This window comes from Aotus nancymaae, unplaced genomic scaffold, assembly GCF_030222135.1.
Source record: "Aotus nancymaae isolate 86718 unplaced genomic scaffold, 86718_ANA_hifiasm-v0.15.2.pri h1tg000014l, whole genome shotgun sequence".
Taxonomy (NCBI): domain Eukaryota; kingdom Metazoa; phylum Chordata; class Mammalia; order Primates; family Aotidae; genus Aotus; species Aotus nancymaae.
The window spans coordinates 75,600,093-75,618,201 of NW_026988425.1; the positions used below are offsets into that span (position 1 = coordinate 75,600,093).

The 18,109-nt window shown below is 35.8% G+C and overlaps 1 protein-coding gene and 1 pseudogene across 5 annotated transcripts in view; one reads left to right on the forward strand and one right to left on the reverse strand.

The window, feature by feature from the left end:
• Nucleotides 1–18,109, forward strand: part of XRCC4 (X-ray repair cross complementing 4) — a 273,654-nt gene that overhangs the window by 188,129 nt on the left and 67,416 nt on the right. The gene's annotated exons all lie outside the window — the stretch shown is intronic.
• LOC105734675 (coenzyme Q-binding protein COQ10 homolog B, mitochondrial-like) lies at nucleotides 10,158–10,874 on the reverse strand (annotated as a pseudogene).

An 18,109-nucleotide genomic window follows, 5' to 3' on the forward strand; every position in this document is an offset into this window, starting at 1 on the left:
TTTGCCATTATGTAATGTCCTTCTTTGCCTCTTTTGCTCTTTGTTGCTTTAAAGTCTACTTTACCAGAGGCGAGAATTGCATCTCCTGCTTTTTATTTGTTTATTTTTACTCTCTGATTGGTTGATAAATCTTCCTCCTTCTCTTTGTTTTGAGTCTTTGTGTATCGTTGCATGTGAGATGGGTCTGGATGCAGCATAGCAATGGGTTTTGGCTTTTTATCCAATTAGAATATATATAACTTTAATACTAGCATTTGATGCTAGCTGGCTGTTTTGCCCATTAGTTAGTGTAAATTTTTTGTTGTGTTAATGTTCTTTTCTTTTTGATATATTTTTGGAAAGACTGATATTGATTGTTCCTTTATATGTATAGTGCTTCTTTCAGAAGCTCTTGTAAAGCAGGCCTGGTGGTGGTGAAGTCTCTAAGTACTTGTTTGTTCGCAAAGGATTTAATTTTTCCTTCGATTATAAAGCTTAGTTTGGCTGGATAGGAAATTCTGGGTTGAAAGTTCTTTTCTTTAAGGATGTTAAATATTGGTCCCCACTCTTTTCTGGCTTGTAGGGTTTCTGCTGAGAGATCTGCTGTAAGTCTGATAGGTTTCCCTTTATGGGTAACCTGACCTTTCTCTCTGGCTGCCCTTAGTATTTTCTCCTTCATTTCAACCCTAATAAATCTGGCAATTATGTGCCTTGGGGTTGGTCTTCTTGAAGAATATCTTTGTGGTGTTCTCTGTATTACCTGGAGTTGAATATTACCCTGCCTTGCCAGGTTGGGAAAATTTTCCTGAATGATATCCTGAAGAGTATTTTCCAACTTGGATTCATTCTCTTCATCACATTCAGGTACACCTATCAAACGTAAATTAGGTCCTTTCACATAGTCCCATATTTCCTGGAGACTTTGCTCATTCCTTTTCATCCTTTTTTCTCCAATCTTGTCTTCTCGTTTCATTTCACTGAGCTGGTTCTCGACTTCTGATGTCCTTTCTTCTACTTGATCAATTCGACTGTTTAAACTTGTGCATGCTTCGCGAAGTTCTCGTGTTGTGTTTTTCAGCTCCATCAATTCACTTATATTCCTCTCTAAATTGTCCATTCTCGTTAACATTTCGTCAAACCTTTTTTCAAGGTTCTTAGTTTCTTTGCATTGGGTTAGAACAAGTTCTTTTAATTCACAGAAGTTTCTTATCACCCACGTTTTGAAGCCTGCTTCTGTTATTGGAACACACTAGTAATCTATTAAGCCTTGTTCTGTTATTGATGAGGAATTGCGATCCCCTGTAGAGGGAGAGGCATTCTGATTTTGAGTATTCTCTGCCTTTTTATGCTGATTTCTTCCCTTCATTATATATTTATCCGTCTGTTGTCTTTGTAATTACTGACTTTCTAACTAGGTCTCTGAGCAGACGTCCAACTTGTTGATTCCCAGCGCCGAAATCTGAGCAGTCCACTGCGCCGGCCAGAATAGCGGTGTTAAGATTGATGGTGCTTTTCTGCCCGGGAATCTCCGGACTCTGCACCAAGAACTGGCGCGCTAAGGCACCAGCAAAACCGCCGCGCCGGCCACAAGAGTCGCCCTGGCGACACGTGGGGCTCCTCTGCTGGGAATCGCCTGGTCCACGAGCAACAAATATTCGTCTGAAAGTGTGGCGTCCTCTCGTTCTCTGCGCTTTCACTGGGAGCTAGGAGCCCGAGCTGCTAGTGATCAGCCATCTTGGATCTCTCTCCTAAAATCATCTTCTTAATATTATGGTTAGTATTCAGTGATCTTTGATAATATATTATGTATAGCTGTTTTATTTAAATTCATCTCAGAGTTCAGGCTTATGTTTCCTGAGGACCAGACAATCTACTGTTCATTTTTCTCTGGGAGCTAGCAGGGAAGACAGGTAAAAAGAAAATTTCTACATATTACATTGTTTAAAATATAGAGATGCCCAGGCTATATATAGGAAGACAGAAGGGGTTTTATTTAGCCCATTTAATCAACAGCTAACTAGAATACATTGCTGGGTTGTCTTTCACAGGCAGCATTGTACTTTGTATTTGCAGTGAACCTGATGGAAATTATCTATTGGTTGAAGTTACCTGAAATTTTGAAAATTCTTATTTATCTTGACATTTATATTATCTTACATAATTGCTTACTGCCATTGGCATTTTTGGGAACTTGAAAATTATTGTAATCCTTTCCTACATTTCAAATAATTTACAATGATAGGGAATTGAATCCAGTAACTTATTCATTCTGAATGTTTGGAATATCATAGATTATTATGTACTCTAAGAATCCTAAATTTATTACTAATTTTACTCCCATTTGAATTACAGGCAATAAAAGAAATAATAATGTCGATAATCTAAAATAACATAAAGGAATTCTTATTTTTCTATTTTCTTTTTGTTTTGTCTACTTGTTTCACATAATTGTTATATTGTTATAATATTGGAATGGAATTTATTGATTAATCCAAAATAATAATATATGGCATGTGACACTTACATAAATGCTTTGTAGGACAAAAGGCATATTACTTTAAATGAAAGCCCATTTTACCTGGTAATGTCCACCTTTGGATCACAGTTTTGCCTTCTATGTTGTATCAGATAAATCTTCTACATTAAAATCACTTGTATAACATAGAGTCATGTTGAGTGCATACAGCTTGTACAAATGTATCATATTCCCTCTATTCCCCTCTCCTACATAATAACAGGGAGGGTAGAAAGAGAGAGAGGAAAGGGAACAATTTAAATAGTGCTGGGAATTCCACTCAAGCATATGCCCAGGAGTGAAAATGGAATCTCCTTTCCCTAGCTCTTTGAGTTTCCACTATCTTTCCATTATATGAGCACTGCATTTAAAGATAAACCTTTTTATACAACTAAACACAAGGTAACCATGTAACATTATATACTGCATCATGGAAAACAAATAGCCATAAATTGCAAAATAGGAAGAAACCTGTTAATCCTGGGGTGCTGAACCAATTGAAATTGGTATAACATGCTGAACTATAGTATTTTCCTAAGAATTTTCAGGATAATTTGATTTTCACATTAAGACCTACAATTAGAACTCTACCATTAAATAAGATATAATTGTATTTAACTTGAAGACCATTTTATACTCTGGGTTTTTTCTTCTTCAAGGTTAAAAGCCTAACTTTTTAACAGTCTTGTGTATAATATGGTTGTCACATGTCGGTCTCTTAGTTGGATTTCCTTTTCACTGAATGCATGTAATTTTCCAGTGTTCCATTAAAGTCATGCCCTCCAAACCCTGTTTATATCTCAGACATGGTGTGATCTTTACAGAGAGTAATGGGATACTACACGTCTGTTAGTGTGGGGTGTTCTCTTGCTGTTATACCTTTTTAAAAAATTTATTTATTACACTTTAAGTTCTGGGATACATGTGCAGAATGTGCAGGTTTGTTACGTAGGTATACATGTGACATGGTGGTTTTTCGCAGTCATCAACCCATCACCTAAGTTTTAAACCCTGCGTGCATTAGGTATTTGTCCTAATGCTCTCCTTCCTGGTGCCCCCGCCCACCCACTGACAGGCCCCGGTATGTGGTCTTCCTCTCCCTGTGTCAATGTGTTCTCATTATTCAACTCCCACTTATGAGTGAAAACGTGGTGTTTGGTTTTCTGTTCCCATATTAGTGTGCTGAAAATGATGGTTTCAAGCTTCATCCATGTCCCTGCAAAGGATATGAACTCATTCTTTTTTTATAGCTGCATAGTATTCTGTGGTATATATATGCCACATTTTTTTAATCTAGTCTATCATTGATGGGCATTTGAGTTGGTTCCAAGTCTTTGCTATTGTAAATAGAGCTGCAATAAACATACATGTGCATGTGTCTTTATGGTAGAATGATTTATAATCCTTTGGGTATATACCCAATAATGGAATTGCTAGGTCAAATGGTATTTCTGGCTGTAGATCCTTGAGGATTCGCCACACTGTCTTCCACAATGGTCGAACTAATTTATACTCCCACAAACGGTGTAGAAATATTCCTATTTCTCCACATTCTCTCCAGCATCTGTTTTTTCCTGACTTTTTAATGATTGCCATTCTTACTGGCCTGAGATGGTATCTCATTGTGGTTTTGATTTGCATTTCTCTAATGGCCAGTGATGATGAGCTTTTTTTCATATGTTTGTTGGCTGCATAAATGTCTTCTTTTGAGAAGTGTCTCTTCATATCCTTTGCCCACTTTTTGATGGAGTTTTTTTTTTTCTTGTAAATTTGTTTAAGTTCCATGTGGATTCTGGATATTAGCCATTTATCAGATGGGCTGACAGATTTTCTCCAATTGCCTGTTGACTCTGATGATAATTTTTCTTTTTTTCTGTGCAGAAGCTCTTTAGTATAATTAGATCCCATTTGTCAATTTTGGCTTTTGTTACCATTGCTTTTGGTGTTTTAGTCATGAAGTCTTTGCCCATGCCTATGTCCTGAATGATATTGCCTAGGTTTTCTTCTAGGGTCTTTATAGTATCAGGCTTTACATTTAAGTCTTTTAATCCATCTTGAATTAATTTTTATATAAGGTGTACGGAAGGGGTCCAGTTTCAGGTTTCTGCATATGGCTATCCAGTTTTTCCAGCAACATTTATTAAATAGGGAATCCTTTCCCCATTACTTGTTTTTGTCAAGTTTGTCAAGGATCAGATGGTTGTAGATGTGCGGTGTTATTTCTGAGGCCTCTGTTCTGTTCCATTGGTCTATATATCTGTTTTGGTACCAATACCATGCCATTTTGGTTACTGTAGCCTTGTAGTATAGTTCAAAGTCAGGTAGCATGATTCCTTCAACTTTATTCTCTTTGCTTAGGATTGTCTTGGCTATATGGGCTCCTTTTTGTTTCTATTTGGCTGTTACACCTTTTATTCCTGAGTTATCACTACTTTTCTAGTTATAGATGCTGCTACTTTTGTGTCAGGACTCACCGCTATGTGAGAAAGCTACTTAATGACTCTAAGCCTCAATATTATAATTTCTTTCTTTTTTTTTTTTTTTTGAGACGGAGTCTTGCTCTGTTGCCCAGGCTAGAGTACAGTGGTGCGATCTCGGCTTACTGCAACCTCTGATTCCAGGTTCAAATGATTCTCCTCTCTCAGCCTCCCCAAGTAGCTCGGACTACAGGCACACACCACCACACCTGGCTAATTTTTTTATTTTTATTTCTTTAATAAAGATAGGTTTTCACCATGTTGGGCAGGCTGGTCTCAAACTCCTGACCTTATAGCAATACCTACCTCATTAAAATTAATGAGATGACAAATATAATATGCCAGGCACATGATAAATGTTCAACATGAGTAACTCCCTTAACTCTTGCTCATGTTCATTTTGTTTTCCCTTTCTAGTACCCCACTGTCTAGTTTGAATATAAACTGTCTTCCTAGTCAGGTTAATTACTTGTGGAAAAATTACACTACAAAAGTATTCATCTGTATTATGTTTAATAATTTATAATCTAATAATTTTTATCATCTGAAATTCCAGAATAACTACGAAGTATCAAGGTAACTTTTGTACCATCCTGCTCATGCCATATAGTTTGTATATTTTCATATCATAAGCATCTTTTCAACAAATATTTGCTGAGTACCTAATGTGAGCCAGACACCAATCTAGGTACAGAATATATGGTGGTGAGCAAAACAGCTAAGATTATGTTCTGGTGGTGTGAAAGAAGTGAAAAATAAATAAACGTGGATACAAGGTAAAATAATAAAGAAATATGCAAATATGCAGTTAATTAAGATGATGCAAAAGGTAGTGATGAGATGGTTCTTTTTTATATAGAATGGTCAGGTAATTGGCATGTAAGCTGAGCCTAAATGACAAGCAGACATTCTGCAAGGATTGAAAGAAAGGTGATGCAAAGGCCCTAAGGCAAGCAAACCCATTGTATTGAAGGAGTAGAAATATGTACCATGTAGTGGGAATGAGAGGGAGTGGTATGTGATGCATGTATCAAAGAAATAAGCTTTGAGAGCCAATGGTCTAAATTTTATTCAAAGTATAATGGTGAATTTTAAGAGCGATGTCATGGACTGATGTTTGTTTTTAAAAGATTGCTATTATCACTATGTGGAAAATGGATTTGGAAGTAGGGAGTTTATGATAACAGAGAGATCAGTTAGGAGGTTTTACAGAAGTCCAAGTAGAAGTCCATCTTAGAGTAGGCTAATAGAGGAACTAGTGAATAATTCTTAGATCATGCATATATTTTAGCAGTAAAGTTGCCAAGACTTGCTAGTAAGTTTGACTTAAAATAAGGGAGAGAAGAGAATCAGGAGGATTCCTATGTTTTGGCTTGACAAACTGGGTAAATGGCGCAGCTTTCAGACATGGGAAGAACTGAGAAAGAAACAGCTTTGCAGGTCATAAAAATAGATGGTTCTGTTTTGACTAGGTTAGGTTTAGAAACTTAACAGACATCACAGCAGAGATATCAAGATATATATGAATCTAGAGTTCCTGCAGTAAGTGAGGTATGGAGATAAAGATTGAAGAGTTCTAGACATTTTAGATTTATGACTATGATCTTAAAGTGAGCACAGACAGCATGAGTGGCTGTTTCTCTTCAACAGTGTGTGGATGGTTCCTAATATGTAGCTTTACACACCAAATACAATGAAAATAAAAGGATTATTGTAGTGTCACATTTACTTGCATTATTCTTTAATGGATTATAGCATTTGTGGAAAAATGAATACAGTTGGTCTTTGAATAATTATTTTGTTGATTATACCTGGATTTGATACCCAGGTGGTTCCTTCCTGGGCTCCTAACTCAGTTTTAGTATGATCCCAGAACTGGATTTAAATACAAATAGTCCCTGACTTACAATGGCTTCACTTAGGATTTTTTGGCTTTATGATGGTGGAAAAGCAATATACATTCAGTAGAAACTACTTTTTTGAATTTTGGTCTTTTTTTGGACTAGCAATATGTGGTACAATACTTTCTCAGGATGCTAGGTCAAATCATCTAACACAGAGCCTGTTTTAATAATAAAGTGTTGAATAACTCATGTATTTTATTGAATACTGTACTGAAAGTGCTCTGAGCATGTCTAAAATAGGTTAGGCTAAGCTGTAATGTTTGGTAGATGGTACGGTTTCAATATTTGTTTCTTCCAAAACCAATGATGAAATTTAATCTCCTATGCGTTGTATTGAGAGGTGGGACCTTTAAGAGATGATTGGGTCATGAGAGCTATACCTTCATGAAGGGATTAATCCTTTCCTAGGTTAATGGATTAATCATTTATGGATTAATGCATCAATGGGTTATCTTGGAAATGAGACTGATGGCTTTATAAGAAGAAGAAGAGAAATCTGAGCTAGCTGGCTCATCCCCCTTGCCATGTGATGCCCTGCAGCATCTCAGGACTCTATAGAGGCTTTACCCATAAGAACAGTCTCTCCAGATGTGGCCCCTCAACCTTAGACTTCCCAGGCTCCAGAACTTTAATGAAGAAGTTGCTTTTCTTTATAAGTTACCCAGTTTCATATTTTATATACCTAACCTAGTGTCTTTGTGTGTTTTCTGTTGCTTATAACAGAATCTTGTTATAATTTGTTGTTTGAATATTGTTATAATTTTTTACTTACGGCATTTTCAATTTGTGATGGTTTTATTGGGATGTAACCCATCATAAGTGAAGGAGAATCTATATATGTAGTATTGGGGGAAAGTTCTAAGACAACATAATTAATTTATTTAAATCACTTTAAATTGAACACATCTATCTATGTAGAATCTGTGAATCAAAAGAATTTGTTGGGAGCCTTTTAAGTTGTAGATTCTGATTTCATGGTTGAGTCAGGCAGAGAAAACGAAGATATGTGAAACCATAATAGAGCAGTTATTTGGGTAACTGTGATAGTCATTAGTTCTGTTCACCAAATATTTCCAGCTTTCTGCCTTCTGGGCACATGAAGAAATTGCACTTCACAGCTATCATTGAGTAAGACTATGTTAGTTCTTGCCAGCAAGTTTTGATTAAAAGTGACATGTGTAACTTCTGAGCCAGAGAACTTTCTTCTGTCATAGCAACTAGCAAAGTTGGTAGCTGCCCTGTCGTCCTGGAATAAGGAGACAGCAAGGACTGGAGCTTCCAGGCCATCCTTGATGGACATACAGCAGAATGAAAAATTAAAACTGTCATTTCAAACCACTGAGATGTTGGGATATTTGTTACTGTATATAACCCGACCTATTCCAACTCGTAGGTTACAGAGACATCTAAATATAGCATATTTTTAGCACTATCACACTCCTATGTCCATTTAACAATAAGAAACCAGAAAACAACAACATTGGTTGAAAGTTTAATATCAGTACCATGAAATCAATATTGACATCTTCACTGTAAGCAAAATAGTCAAAATAAACCATTGTTTAGTTACATTGTTACATATTTACAAGTATGTAATGCATTTCTAAATGTTATAAGCTAGAAGTTTTGTTTTCTGTCTGTACCAATGTGATTGTCTAATATAGAAACTTTAGGATAGCTATACATTCTTTGATGATTTTGCAAAAATAATTTAATACCTAGTTTAATAAAAATACAGCATTTTCACCTCTAATATCTTGTTTAATAAAGAAAAATACATCATTTTCCAGCAGGTACTAGGAGTACGTTTCATTATTTACAGAGCTATTCAACAAATGCTCTTTTATAAGCTCATCAATTTGCCAGTCAGACAAATGGAGTCAAGCTCCCATCCAGAAGGTTAAGAGAGAAAACACTCTGAGATTTGACATCACTTCACCCCACCTAATGACTTCACTTTCCATTTGACTTGTTGTCTGGCTCAGTTAATTATTGAACTAAAAAGATGTACTAACCAAATTGAAGCTGTAGTCTTCACTCCCACTAAATACATAGAGATTAACCACAGTGCAGATGATTTAGAAACTTATAAATTAATTTTTGTCATAGAATTTTTGAGGTAGAAATATAGTAAGAAAGACCTTTCTTTTCCTTTACCAAATATTTAGTGATATCTGTCTTAGTCCATTTTTACTGCAGTAATAAAACATCACAGTCGGGGTCATTTATAAATAATAGAAATTTACTTCTCACAGTTCTGAAGACTGGGAAGTCCAAGATCAAGGTGCTGGCATTGTGTCTGATAAAGGCTTTCTTGATGAATTCTCACAAGGTTAAAAAGGACAAATGCTATGTCTTCCCATGACGGAAGGCAGCCGGGCAAAAAAGGGCCTAAACTAGTTTTCTCCAGCCCCTCTTTTAACTGTACAAAAAATAAACAAGTTAACATTATTAAGTTACTACTTCAGTCTTCATGTTGGTTTTTTAAAATATCAATTTGAAACACATTATTGAAAGTGAGTACACCCAATAAATAGAAAATAGGGTTGCATAGTGCTGGAGATACATCAACCAACTTATCTTCATCTTTTGTCTACTATTGTAGACAAAATTTGACATACAATTAGCATTATTGACAGAGCAGCCAGAATACATAGGAGAAAGTGGAAAACTACTGGAAATGTAGCCTAAAGCTCTGGACCATCACCAAAAACAAAGAAAAAAAATTCACTGTTGTATCTGGGAGCTAATCACAGTATGGCACTGAATTATCTACTACTCACAAAACAATTTTTAAAATATCAAAAATGCCAGGGAACCTTCATTAACAGTAATTTCAAGTCAAAGTTTTTACTTTAAATATATGATGATTACTCAAATATCCTAAGCCATATGGCAGGCCCTATAACAATAAGTTACAAATAGTCTGAATTTAATAACTTAAGTGTAGTATGGTTACTGTAACGCATACTGTGTGAATATCTTAACCTCTTTCAGGTAAGGTGATAATTAAAAGGTTTAAATTTACAGTTTCAATTTCTGCTCAGATGAATGGTGTCAGTATTCTAGCAATGGTGATGACATCCCATTATTGTAAATGCAGAACGTTATAATGTCCGTACAAGTGAATCTATATTCTATGTGCAGATTTTCAATGGTGCATGTTTATAACCAAAGCGAGGTTTAAGAAATGCTGTCTGACTTATGAAAACATCATGAAATGCTTCCTAAAAGTGAACAAATTAAAGTTACAAGTAGGTGACACCAGTCGTTTTTTTCCCTTTATGCGTCATAAACTTCATGAAGCATTAACTCCTGAGGTATATTTGTTTCTGGACTGTACAGCTTACATGCTCTTCTTTCAAAGGCAGCTACCATCTGCTTTACAACTTCATTGAAAACCATATGGCAAGCTGAGACTGCAGAAGTGATGGAAATGCAAAAGAAATGGAAAAATCAGAGGTACATGTTCTTGAGTATACAGGAAGACCTGGGCTAAAATGCTAGTCTCCAAATGATTGAGAACTTTCCTATTAGTACAGGATTCCTTTCCCAAATGAGGTTTCACCAAAGTTACTACTGATGTATATTGCCCAACACAGGTGGAAACTCAATTTCTAATCGTGTGTTACAGTATCCGGATCTCTTTGATATTACATCTGAATTTTTGCACCAAGTAATGAAATGCTTGTAATCCTCTATTCCTGATACTACATCATACATTTCCTGCATTAACTATCTTAAAATTCTTCTTTCTGAATAGTCTTTCCTTTTGTTTATTAATGGTACAGTGATTTGGAAGAAAGTTTTTGCACATATCTCCTTAGGCAAAATTGAGGTATGTCATCGAAGAGTTCTGCTCATCAGTATACCACATGAAGCTAAATATCTGACATTCTGCACAGGCCCCTGCACCAGAGCCCATAGTCCACCCGCTGTGGCCGACTTCAGATAGCATCCCGAAACCACCCTTCTCATTGCCATTTGACCAGTCTAAGCTGCAATGATAGACTCCTCTCCAGCCTTCTTATAAACACTAATTCATTCATAAGGGCAAAGCTCTCATGACTTAATTATTTCCTCAGAAGGTCCCACCTCTTAATATCACCTCATTGGGGATTAAGCTTCAACCTGAATTTTAGAGGGTCACCATCATTCAAACCATATCAATCTGTTTATCTGTTGTTTAGTTGTAAACTGGCATAGAAGGCCAAATGAAGTATGAGGGACTTTATTCATGGTCAGTGTATATGCCCACTGTGTATCTCATCATGATTTCTCTATATATCCTTTTTCCTGGAGTTTCTTTTAGTGCAAGGTTTACCTACACTATATGATAGCTATAGAAAAAAACCCTGGTATTTCAAGCAAATGTTTGTGAAGAATGTCACCTGTATATTATGACTTGCAAAATAAATAGCATTCCACTCAAAAGCTATCTTGCAATACTGGTATAGTTAGTTATAAGTATATCAACCAATATAAGGTAGGAGACCTGGGTTCAAATTTCAACTGTGTAATTTACTAAACCATATGACTTTTTAACCTCTTTCAAGTCTGTCTCCTTCTTTCCATGCCTCCTTCCCTGTTTTGATTTAAGCCCTTCTTACATAGCTCCCTTTCAGACTGGACTCCAATACAGCTGCCAGAGTGATCCTTCTAAGATGTTAATCAGTGTCAAGTCTTCTTAATGATTCCCTCCAATTCTCAAGATAAAGTTCAAACCTCTGAGTTTAGTATACACAGGCTTTCATGAGCTGCACTTTCCCTAACTCCCTAGTCCTAAGATTGTAAAGTGACAGGCTATTAGCAGAATGCATGTCACACATGTGTTTGGTCAAGTTTGCACTGTTTTGTTTTGTTTTGTTTTGCTTTTAATTTGGAACCATCATTAATTTAAAAATTGAAACCTTTTATGGCTTTGGAAACTAGAAGATTATTCCCTAACATGGTGGCAGTTGGCTATACTCATTTCTTTAGAATTGACATTCACTCTTAAATTTACTACAGTTTCCACCCGTGAAATGTTACCTCCTTATGTAACTTGTGGGCAATTTGCATTCCCCTCTGGCCTCATCTCTAACCACTTTTTTTATGTTCATCATTTATAGCACTGAATTGCGCCAAGTTCCTACAATGTTGTCTGATTACCCTTGCCTGGATTTTTCTCTTGTCTTTTTCATTTCTTTGTCTCACTTAAAGTGCCAAGTAACAAAGATATTCCCCTCCAAAGGGAACTGTCTGCTTTTGATTAGTCACTTTCTTATAGAAGCTGACTGCTTGACAGATCATTGTCCAAAAGCAACGAAGGGCTCATCCCTTAGGCACCCAATAGCATTTAACAGAAGCGAAATATTGATGCTTCAAGGAGGGCATTTATTTGGCCTTAATGCTAACCTATTTGGAATCATAAGTAAGAGAAAGAAAAGATGAAGAAATATGTCAGAGAGAAATAGATTCTGATTCAAATGCTGCTGTTAGGGTTAATTACCATTAAAAAGCAGAATAGAAAATGGATGACTCCTATGGCAAATGATTTGGGGAAAGATAATGTCGAAGTTGCTTGGCATGACAATGAGTGCCTTAAAACCATTTGGCCTAGAAATTTCACCTATAGGAATTTATCCAAGGAAAATAACCATGAATGTACACATGAAAAAAAAACTGAATGTTATTTATAATAGCAAAAAGAAATAATTTAAATGTCTAACATTTAATGGCTAGAAAATAGGTTAAGTCAATAGTTTTAAGACAGTACTTCTTAAAGTATAGGATTCCATGGTAGTGTGCTGACAGTGGTGTCAGAAAAGCGCCAGGCTCTTCATCACCACTTCAATCAGAGTAGTTTCAGTTTTATATGTTGTACATATTAAGGTTCCCTGTGAGACTTTGTATAGAAAAAAATCTGCACATAAAAATAAAAATTTGAAAACCATTGGACTCTATAAATTCTAGTAACTTATACAACAATGTATACTTGGAAACGTGTATGTTAGCAGCTCAGGTTATCTTTGGGTAGTGATTTTTTTTTTGGCTTGGATTTGTCTGTGTTTTTCATATTGTCTACAGTGAACATGGTACTTCTATAACCAGACCCAAAAAAAAAAAAAGGTTTTTGCCAAAAAAAAAAAAAAAAAAAAAAGGAATTGACAACAAATAGTTTACAAACCACTGAAAATTTTCCAGCTTACCATTTTCGGCATTCAAATAATAGGTTTGTAAACCTGCTGTAGTTATGAAATTTTTCCCACTAGTATCATAGGTTACGTAGAACATTGAAGATACAGTTCAACACCCTCATTTTATATTAGAAAAAACTGTGATCCAAAATGTTACACTTTGTTGAAGCTAAAGTTGGGATTGTGGTTTTCTGATTGCATTGCTTTTTCTGCTATCCACCTACCTAATTTATAAAATGGGTATTCATAATTCTCATTTCTTCCATCTATCTCTACCTAGTTGGAGCATTCATCATTGTGTTACTTCTTTTTCCTATGAATAAAAAATAATATTTTTGAAGTGCCAGTGATCAAAATTTCTCTGTTTAAAAAATTTGTCACAAGCTAGGACATTAAAACAGGTCCAAAAGCTGTCATAAAACTAATTATTCTGATTTACACAATCAGAGTTTTATAATTGACTTTATTCCACTAATTCATTAAATGTGTATGTGTGGTCAGATTTATAATTTGGAATTGAACTGTATTGACTCCGAATATTCTTACTGTTTGCCTTCTCTCTTGGCATCTAAAAGGAAGACATTAGATACATGTTCCATGTGCCCCACCTTCCTTTGCAGACATGAATGTTCTTGTAAAGCACTCTGTCTTGTTTTTCAGGGTCTTAACTCATCTCTGAGTTATCTTACTATGATCACATTGATCTAACCCCCAAAGTAATGGCTTTATGTAATATTTCCTACCTATGTCTGTATGTCAGGACTTTCCCATGGTTCTTTCTCATTGTAATGTTGAGAGGTGAAAATTGTCCAGTCAAGCTTGGAGAGTCTGAAGAAATAGTATGAGGTAATGTGTTTCAAATAAAGGAAAATGAGAAGATTCATAAACATAAGTCACTTCCCAAAAACATTCTACCAACCCAGAGCAAAAAAAAAGTGAATAATTTATGACAAAAGGCAGTCAGAACCAATACATAGAGATTTTTAAGGTGAATTTAATATACTTTGTTACTGATGATCCTATTCATGAAAAAATGTAGAAAAGAGGGACTTTGTAGAGCACTCTTTTCATTTAGTGTTTAATTATTCTGGTAAAAAGAGATATCAATATGCCCAATAACATATTAGATCTATAACCAACCACACGATACTGTACCTTAACTCAGTGACTAAGAATTTTTTTAACCATTTTCTCTAAGAATCCTAACATTTTAATTTACTTAAAATATAAACCTTTCAGATATGTATCTTATAGAGAAAGTTTTGCTTAACAGAATTGTAATTAAAACTGAAATCATTTATACATAAGTTGTTTTTACCAAAATAATTTGAGTATCACATGTAGGAGATTTTGGGTGAATTTTTAAATATTTTTAAGTGTCGTAATTTTGTAACCTCTTCTGATTTAGTCATTCTCATTGTTTTAATGCACTTGGGCTGTTGTTCATTTATTCTAGGATTGAGCATAGAAGCTTATGGGTGTAAAAATAAAATTTGATTTGTAAACAATCAATTTAATAACTTGAATTTGCATGTAAACATATTTTCTCATGATTAAACCTTTACATTGGATATCTCCTTCATGTAATAAATTTCTTTAATCCATAAATAAATAGAAAGCCACAATATTCTTATTTTGACACATATACATTGTATAGAATTATATATAAACCATTATTTGTTTGACATATGTCAGTGTATCCAAGGAAGCATGCACATTTAGGGATCTATGCTATTAGCTAAAAATTTCACTATAGAAATATTCTTGTGACAACTCTTAAAATTTTAAGTTAAATGCTTACAGTATATACTATTAGAATAGTACTACCTGATTATTTTATAGATAGTATTTAAGAATAATATTTTATGTATATATTAAACAGTACAGCTTTCAAAGCACGCACAGAGATTACTTCATTTAGTTTTGACATATACCCTGTGAGAGATAGAAATGAGTAAGATTATTTAAAAATGAGGATAGTGAGATTAATGACAGACTCAATATTTCATGGTTTTTATTTGGTAGAGCAGGCCTAGAAACTGGTGCTTGCCCAGAATTATTTCTGCTAATCTTTTAACCTCTATAAATGAAGGCGTATACCCTAGAATTTTTTATAACTTAATAAAAAGCAAGTTGCAGGATTGTACATATGTTATAAAGCAAATAATATAAACAAAAAATACCAAATATTTTTTATTATTACCTAAATAAATTTTTAGAAAGGTTACATGTAAACTATTAAGAGTGATTATCTCTGGGGCATGTGGGGGCTGGAATTGACAGTGAGAGATGTCTCAAAGGGTATTCTAGACTTATCTGAAACACAGTTTAAATATATTTCTATATGACTTGTGAAGTAAAAACAATTTTTTTTGAACTTTAAGGAATGTACAGGTAGTTACTGAACTATACCAGGAGGGAGTGGTAATGGATAGAGAGGTAAATGGGAAAGTCGCTGCTGTTTCATGAATAAAAACAGGTCATTACACTGGCTTTGGAATCCCTATGTAATTTTTTTTATGTCTTGTTTTAACCTACTGGTTGGCAGAAATAAAGGAATTAAAAGAGCATCTTTTCAGAATCGTTCAAATTTATTCATAGTTTTGGGAAATACTCAGCAAAGATAAACTGGCCATGGTGACATATTGTGCAACAAATTAATATCAGTCAAGGGGGCTTGTTTGTTTCATTGACAATAGCACTGGTAAATTAAAAGTAATAAATTCAGTTGAAAACCACTTGTAATTCTGACTCGTGTATGTTCTGATCCCATTGGTAACTCCTTTGGGCTTTGTTCAGAGGGGCGGAGGCATGGTTCATGATTCCCTCCACTGTCACTTCACCCTCCTGGAATGTAGCAACTGATTTTCAAAAGCTGAAACCATGACTTTTCACAGGAGCTTGTTATTCCTTTTTTCAAAGTTTGTTTGAATCAGAAGTGGGATTAGTCTAAGATATCCCCTGTGCTTGCCATGTGTTCCTTTAGAAAAACTAGCTGATCCAGCCCTTAATTCCTGGTTAGTAAGATAATGGACATAGCTGGGTGAGGTTCTAAAGAAGGAATAATTTGGCACAACACATCTCTGACTGAAATTTAAATGTGACTCTTGAGACCAATGGATGGAATTGGTCTGTCTGCGTGAATTTCGCCTTCCTTTCCCAATTAATCAACTTCATGTCTGAAATGTCTAAAAGAAGCTCCCTATTACAGCTCTTCTCTGACTTTTCTGGCTCACACATTTACTTTTCTGTCTGACAGCTTGTCACCTTTATTCTAGGCCCAAACCAATGAACAGTAGGTCTTGCCCTTGCTTAGTGGCTCTCTGATACGATTTTCCAAAATGTACACTTTATAATACATGAGATCCTCTACATTCATGATGGCCATAACAGTGATGGCAGTAAAAGCAGCCAACATTTATTTAGCCCCCACATGTCTATGGGGGCTGGCAAGTCTGAAATATATATGCCAAGCAGGCTGGCTGGAAACTCAAATAGGGGTTAATGCTGCAGTCTTGAAGCAGAATTTCTTCTCTTGGAAACCTCAGCTTTTGCTTTTAAAGCTTTTCAACTGATTGGATGAAACCCACCTATAGTTTTTAGGGTAATAGCCCTTATTGAAAGTTAAATGACTGAATACGTTAACTACATCAACAGAATAGCTTCACAGCAACACCTAGAATAATATTTTATTAAATAACTGGGTACTCTTACCTAGCCAGTTGACACGTAAAACTAACCATCGCAAGCAAGGAACACAAAGTACATGAAGAGACTGAGATGAGAAGGAATGTTGGGAGAGGTGGACAGTGGAGGGTTATGTGCAATAATCACATAACTGATGATGTGCACCTAGACAAGTAGTTGAGGGTTAGATGAAAATTATAGGGCAAATCTGAACAATGTGAAAGAGGTAGAGTTGAAAGTATCTGATGACCATTTAGACAAATAATGTAATCAGTAGCAGGAGACTGACACCAATAAATTCATTGACCATCAGTTTTCTAGGATGGCCTGTGCAGGGTTAAGATTTGTATATGTGTATCTAGGATTTGTTAGGCATACTGCCTTCGTGTGATGACACAGAGGTTGTTTGTTTTCTTTTTTAGACAGAGTCTTGCTCTGTCACCCAGGCTGGAGTGCAGTGGCACAATCTCAGCTCACTGCAACCTTTGCTTCCTGGGTTCAAGCAATTCTGCTGCCTCAGAGTCTTGAGTAGCTAAGAATACAAGTGCACACCACCACACCTGGCTAATATTTGTATTTTTAGTAGAGACTGTGTTTCACCATGTTGGTCAGGCTAGTCTCAAACGCCTGACCTCATGATGCGTCCGCCTTGGCCCCCCAAAGTGCTAGGATTACAGGCGTGAGCCACCAAGCCCGGCCAACACAGAGTTTCTGATTAATCTTCTTCAAACCATTCTCCTGCCCTTACCCTGCCTTTTCACAGGTGTAGTCAACTTATTGTTAGATAGGAAATTGAAAAAGAAGGGCATCTTTCAACTGCAATCCACTGTTACAATATTGGCGTCCTGTTGGTGTGGTGGTATGATGTAGGCGAAAAGGGTTCTTGATTTTTATTATTAAATCTTTGTCTTTTAGCTGACCTGTGCCTTGGGGACTGTGACCTCTACTACAAGTATTTCTCTGGTGTTATAGGTTTTTTCCCCTGTCTTAGTTGAACCAAGAATGGTGGATGAGGTTGAAACATGAGCAATATCCATATCCCACATGGGATAGGGCTCACTTCTTTCCTAGAGAGTAGGCCTTTGTTATGGAGAAGGATATGGGCGTATTTCACAATGATGACTCTCCCACTACCAGAATCAGGAGAAGCTTTTTCTTGGATCTTTACCATGAAAATCTGGTGGGGTTCCTGGTCATAAACTTTAGGAAAGAATGGAGACTCCCTGAGACTGTGGCCTCCAGGAGTTTCTCACTCTCATGCTAGTTTCCGTTAAGTCTCCAGAACTTCATTAAAATTCCCATTTGAGTGTTCCTACCAGTTTTTGTCTCCAGTGGCCTCTACCTCAGGTAACCAACCACATCTCAGTC